This window comes from Dipodomys merriami, unplaced genomic scaffold, assembly GCF_024711535.1.
Source record: "Dipodomys merriami isolate MVZ:Mamm:240054 unplaced genomic scaffold, mDipMer1.0.p SCAF_7, whole genome shotgun sequence".
Taxonomy (NCBI): domain Eukaryota; kingdom Metazoa; phylum Chordata; class Mammalia; order Rodentia; family Heteromyidae; genus Dipodomys; species Dipodomys merriami.
The window spans coordinates 17,983,182-17,989,915 of NW_027206290.1; the positions used below are offsets into that span (position 1 = coordinate 17,983,182).

Below are 6,734 nucleotides of genomic sequence, written 5' to 3' on the forward strand. Positions count from 1 at the left end.
TGTGCTGGTCCTGGGGCTTGAATTCTAGGCCCTGGTGCTATCACTAAGCTATTTTGCTCAAGGCTAACACTCTACCAGTTGAGTCAGAGCTCCACTTCTAGCTTCTTTGGTGTTTTATTGGAGATAAGCACCAAAATAATAAGATGATAATTTTTTAAAATACTGGTTGAATACAGTTTGCCTGAACTCTGAAATTTGATCAACATTAAATTAAGAGCAATATGAATATTTAGAGTAAATTTATGGGTTGTCCCCCACATAACAACTTGTAGAGTGACAGGGAACTACAGTATTAATAATTAATACTAGCTGGTGGCTCCCACCTATAATCTTAGCTATTCAGAATGCTGAGATCCAGAGGACTGTGGTTCAAAGCCAGTCCAGACAGAAAAGTCCAAAACACTCTTTCACTCAATAACCAGGGAAACTATTCCAAAGTAGAATTGATAGGGCATGTGGCTAATTAGTTATGAAATAAGAAATTAGAAGTTTAGTACTGAGCACAACCCTCTGTTTCTGGCGTTGGAGAAAGGTTGAACTCTAATATTACTGACCATCAGGAATTACAAAGAAGTAATTCAGTTTGATACCTTTTGCTTTGTTGATCTCTAATAAAAATAATTTCACTCGAAGAATAGCTATAGGATTCCAATAAGTTAATGAAGTTAAAGATGTGGTGATCACTAATAATTCTTACCTGCTTCACAGTCTGATTCCCATATTATTTCATTTAAGAATAAAGAACTAGAGTCTGAGCATGGTGAGTCATATCTGTACATCCAGCTACTCAGCAGTAGCTGGAAGATCACACTTCAAGGCCAGTCCAGGTAAAAAGTGAGCAAGATCTACACTCACAGCAAACAAGCTAGGTGTGGTGATGTGTTCCTTTAATTCCAGAGACACAGGTAAGAGGATCATGGTCTGAGATGATAAGAAAAAGTATGAGATCCCATCTGAAAAATAGCAAAGAGCCAAAAGGGCTGGGCATATGGCTCAAGTGAGGGAGGCATGCCTGACAGCATAAGGTCTTCAGTTGAAATCTCAGTTCTGTAAAAATAAATAAACAAGTCAAATTACAAGACAAAATAAGATTAGCAAGGATGACCCATATAAGTGCCAAGTATATTTCTGACAAGGAGCTGTGTGAGTTAAGTGGTATGACAAGAACTGGGCACCACTAGCTCATACCTGTAATCCTAGCTATTTAGGAGGCTTGAGATCTGAGGATCGAGGTTCAAAGCCAAACTAGGTAGAAAGGTCTGTGAGACTCTTTTTTTTTTGGGGGGGGGGTCCAGTCTTGGGGCCTGAGCTCTGGGCCTGGGCGTTGTCCCTCCGCTCTTCAGCTCAAGGATAGCGCTCTACCACTTGAGCCACAGCGCCACTTCCGGCTTTTTTCTTTTTGCTTATGTGGTGCTGAGGAATCGAACCCAGGGCCTCAGGCATGCAAGGCAAGCACTCTACCACAGAGCCACCTTCCCAGCCCCAAGTCTGTGAGATTCTTATCTCCAGTAAACTACTCAGAAAAAGCCAGAAGTGTCACTGTGGCTCAAGTGATGGAGCACTAGCCTTTAGCACAAAGAGGCTCAGAGAGAGTGCCCAAACCCTGAGTTTAAGCCCCAGGGCAGGCAAAAAAATAAAAGAGAAAAGAAAAGAAAGGGAAGAGCAGAAACACAGGGGAAGGTGGGCCCTAAGGTCCATACAGGATGATCCCAACTGTCTGCCTTGTTTGTTCTATCTCTTGGAATGGTGGCTCAACAGGACACCTGTATATCCTGTAGACTGTATCAGGGGAGTCAAACCATTCCCAAATACTACCAAGACATTTATTTACCCTTTTCTCTCTCCTGTCATTTGCAGAGAAGCATCTTCAAGACTATGTGATATATGATGGTTAACAGGATGAATCCTTGGATGTTACTGCATTCCCCCTCATGCAGGTGTTTGCTTCTCAGTGTGTTGTATACCTGCAGTGCTCTGAAAATAGTAGGTGAAATGTTTCAGGGATAAATCACATACCTTTGTGCCCACTGAGGTAATATCTCCCTCCATCCCAGGAAATATGACCCAGAGTGAGAACCATGCCCTTGTCCAGTGTATTCACACTGTATAGATCAGCCACCTATATGGATTACCAACCCATATAGATCACCCACATGGAGTCACGTAGAAGCTATCTATGTTATCACATTATGCATTATCATAGTGCTTATGCTCAAATAACTATTATTTTACCTAATGATGGCCTCAGGTTATAAGGAAAGTGATGCTGGGCATTCAGCATGGTCCAGAGACTGTGGAGTGAGTGCTTCCTGCTAGTGGAAATGTCAAAGTTCTTGACAAAAAGAGAGGAGATAATTGTAAGTCGAGGTTGCTAAGAGCTCTGGTAAGACCACATCTTCTGTCTATAAAACTATGAAAAAGAAAAGAAAGAAATTCATGCTGTTTGTTATTGCATCTCAGAAGGTTATGGCCATGGTGTATAATAAGAACTTAATTAAATGGAAAGAGCATTATATTATAAAGTCTTGTACTATCTGAAGTTTCACCCGTGGACCAATGGAACAGAATAGAAGAAATAAACCCACGAACCTACAGCCATCTAATATTTGATGAGGGAAAGAAAAACATAGAATGACAAAAAGATAGCCTCTTCATCAAACCGTGTTAGGAAAACTGGACATCCACGTGCAGAAAACTGAAATTGGATCCCTATCTCACACCTTGTACTCATATCAATTCAAAATGGACCAAAACACCTGATTGTAAGCCACAAAACCTTGAAACTGCTGCAGAAAGGAGTAGGGAAAATATGAGAACTTCTTGGAACAAGTAGGAGCTTTCTAAGAAAAGTTCCAGGGCTCAGCAAATCAAAGAAAGAATTGACAAATAGGATTGCATCAGGCCAAGAAGTTTTTTACATTGGCAAGAACATAATTAACAAGCAAAAAAAAACAGCCTACAGAGCGGGAGAAGATCTTTGCCAGCTATACATCAGACAATGGCCTACTATCCAGAACATACAGAGAGCTTAAGAAAGTAAAATATCCAACAACAACACAATTAATAAATGGACAAATGAGCTAAACAGAGACTTTTCAGGAGAAGTAAAAATGGCTGTTAGATACATATGAAGAAATGCTCAATGTCTCTGGTTATAAAGGAAATGCAAATCAAAACAACATTGAGATTCCAAATGGCCATCATCAAGAATGCAAACAATAACATGCTGGTGAGGATGTGGGGGAAAAGGAATCACAGTACATGATTGGTGGCAAAGTAAACTAATACAATCCTTCTGGAAGGCAGTTTGGAGATTCATCAAAAAAAAAAAAAAAAAACTGAACATAGAACTACCCTATAACCCAGCAATTCCACTCCTGGGCATTTATCTAAAAGAGTACAAAGTAGGATACAGTGAAGCCACCAGCACAACCATGTTCATTACTACTCTAATGATCACAGCCAAGGTATGGAATCAGCCTAAATATCCCTCAGTGAATGAATGGACCAAGAAAATATGATCTATATAGACAATGAAATTTTACCCATCCATTAGAAGGGATGACATTGGAGCTGGGAAGGTGGCTCAGTGGTAGAATGCTTGCCTTGCATGCCTGAGACCCTGGGTTCGATTCCTCAGCACCACATAAGCAAAAAGAAAAAAAAAAAAAAAAAGAAGGGATGACATTGCATCATTTTCAAAGAAATGAATGGACTTGGAAAAAATTGTGTTAAGTGAAGTAAGTCATATATGGAAGTTAGAACTAGTTTATAAATGTACAAGTAAACACATACTGAGTTAGTTGTATGCAAGTTGTATGCAAAAATATTGACCAAAGTATAATATTTTCAGAGGATAATTCAAATGATGTAACTCCTTAGAACACCTAATGCACCATCTAACAAAATGAATACCAGAAAACTCATAACTTGAATGGTGGGAGTGGGAACAAGGGGAGAGGGGAGAGAAATGGAAAGAGGAAGGAGGAGGATATAGTTATACTATCCAATGCATATCCTGTGAAACTAAGAAAATTGAAAAGTGGGGTGAGTTAGGAGGGATAGGGAGAATGAGAGGGGTGACATCGACCAAGATGCATTGTACTTAGAACTGATTTATTGAATGGTAATTCCCTTGTACGACTACTTAAAGATAATAAAAATATTTTTTTAAAAAAGAGCTGCAGGTCCTAGGCTTCAAGACCTCAATCACACCATTTGCAATTCTAAAGATATACTTAAAGTTATATACATACATACATACATACATACATACATATGTGTGTATGTGTGTATAAATTTTTATTTTTGTCAGTCACAGGGCTTGAACTCAGGGCCTGGGTGCTATCACTGAGCTCCTTTGCTCAAGTTTAGTGCTCTACCACTTTGAACTACAGCTCCACTTGCAAGTTTCTGGTGGTTAATTGGAGATAAGGGTCTTATGGCTTTCTTGCCTGGGCTGGCAAGATCCTCAGATCTCAGCCTCCTGAGTAGCTGAGATTACAGCTGTGAGCCACCAACACCTGGCTAGAATAATATTTTTAACTATTTAATTCAAATCAGCTTACTATTATTCCAAAAAAGATAACAACCTTAGAACAATGCAACTGTCACCCAAATTACCCATCCTTCCACCTCCAACAAGTTTTCACACAATTTTCTAGAATTTTAGTTTCAACTTGTTCTAAGCACTGAAATTAATAGTAGTATCAATGCTGTTAGCAAAGAATCGGAGGGTTGTAAATTTTCATTGTACTCATCTATCTGAAAATAGGATTAGTTTCATCCTCAACATTCAATAATAGTCTGGTTGGCACAGCAAATAAGACATTTCTGGTTATATCTTGGGTGATGGGAAAGTGGGCAGAAGCAGGAGAGAAGATTGGGCCTTTTTGTTTCATGTGGAGAGCTATGCTCCAGCTTCCTCCTCCCCTCTTCCTCCTCCTCCTCCTCTTCCTCCTCCTCCTCCTCTTCCTCTTCCTCCTCCTATTCATTCTTCTTTTGGTGTTGGTCCTGGAGCTTGAACTCAGTGCCTGGGTGCTGTCTCTGAGCTTCTTTTGCTCAATACCAGCACTCTACCACTTGAACCACTTCACTTCCTGTTTTTTCTGTTATTAATTGGAATAAGATGCTCATGGACTTTCCTGCCCAGGCTGGCTTTGAACTGTGATCCTCAGATCTCAGCCTCCTGAGTAGCTAGGATTATAGGCATGAGCCACTGGTGCCTGGCTTCCCAGTTTTCTTCTGTGTGCAAGGGTGATGGGAGCCAGTACCAGACTGGGATTAAGATTCCAACCATGGTATCCATATTCATTCTTAGCTCCCTATGGGCTGTGCATCTTGAATCCTTGCTACCCAAAACTATTATGTTTCATTTCCAATTCTCTTCCTCAAATATTTATTTCTTTTTTACTTTAATTTGTGCTCAGGTATTTATTTAGAGGCTATCTTTTTAATATGTTGTCCACCATCTAGATGGGTTTGGAGAACAGTGCTATTTCTTCACATGGTAAACCCACCATCTTGACTATAGCGCTAAGCCCTATCTTCATAAAGGAGCGAAGGGGTAGATTTGCCAAAGCCAGAAATATTGAATCTTTTTAACTTACCAAAGCAGACCCCCACTCCCTCCCCTGCCCAAAATGCAAAGCACTAATTAGATTTTGTTAAAGATCTTTAATTAGAGTTGAGCAATGCTGCTCTTGGATTGGTGGTTGCAAATTAAACAGAACTATTTCATTCAAGTTAATGGTCATGGAGGTTAATTAAAATTTTCCTTTTAGAAATACAGAGCCCAAGACTCTATGTAATTTAATAGGTTCTATATTCACACAGAGCGAGAATGGCAGCTTCAATATTTAATTCTTGCTCCATAAACTCAGAAAGCAAAAACATATTCTCCCCAACTTGTGAACTCTCTTTATGCAGGAGACGAGTTACTAAGGGAAAGTTGGGAGTTGCTAGGTAACTTGATGCCTGTGGAAAGCTCTGATGAAATGTATTAAAATCAGATTTCCTAGAGCAGATGGGCAAACTGAAGTGGAAAATAAATTCAAATGATATGATATTGGCTTTTCATGCCCAAACTAAAAATCTCCTTGCAGTGAAGGCCAGGGAAGATCTTCTGACCTTGCTACAGGGAGCGCCATGTCTTCTCCACAACGTGAAGCCATCTGAGCTTCGGGAGGTGAATTACTTTCCAGAAAATGGGAAAGACCCATGAAGAATGAACACTGCACGGAGAAGGAAATGATTTTAAATGTGTCTGCTTTCCTTGTCTCTCACTGAGAGCCATGCTTTCCTTTAAGTGCATAGACTTGGTCAAAGTAGTCTTGCCTTTAGTTCTTCCAGATCTCAAATAAGAAAAAAAAAATAGCAGCTGGGTTGTAGCTCAGTGGTAGAGTGTATGCTTAGCATGCATGAGGACCTGAGTTCAAACCCCAGCTTGAACACATACACCACACACACACACACACACACACACACACACACACACACACACACACAAAATCAGATGATCAAAATAGGGTTGAACTTTTAGGAAGCAAATCAGCTAAACCAGAATATCCCCATTTTCCATGGTTTAAGCGAGAAGCTCTTAGAAAACAGTAAGGAATGTGCATCATACTATAATGAAACAAAATGTAATTAGCAAAAGGTAACTATCAGCTTCACACAGTAATTGAGTTGCTACTAGTTGAGGCTGAGAATGAGTAGAAGTTGCTGGTTATGGG

General features: G+C 39.9%; 1 non-coding gene across 1 annotated transcript; it reads left to right on the plus strand.

Moving 5' to 3' along the window:
• Window positions 1–6,383: 6,383 nt before the first annotated feature.
• Window positions 6,384–6,452, plus strand: Trnaa-agc (transfer RNA alanine (anticodon AGC)). Its single transcript has one exon. It is a non-coding gene; the product is annotated as a tRNA-Ala (tRNA).
• Window positions 6,453–6,734: the final 282 nt, after the last annotated feature.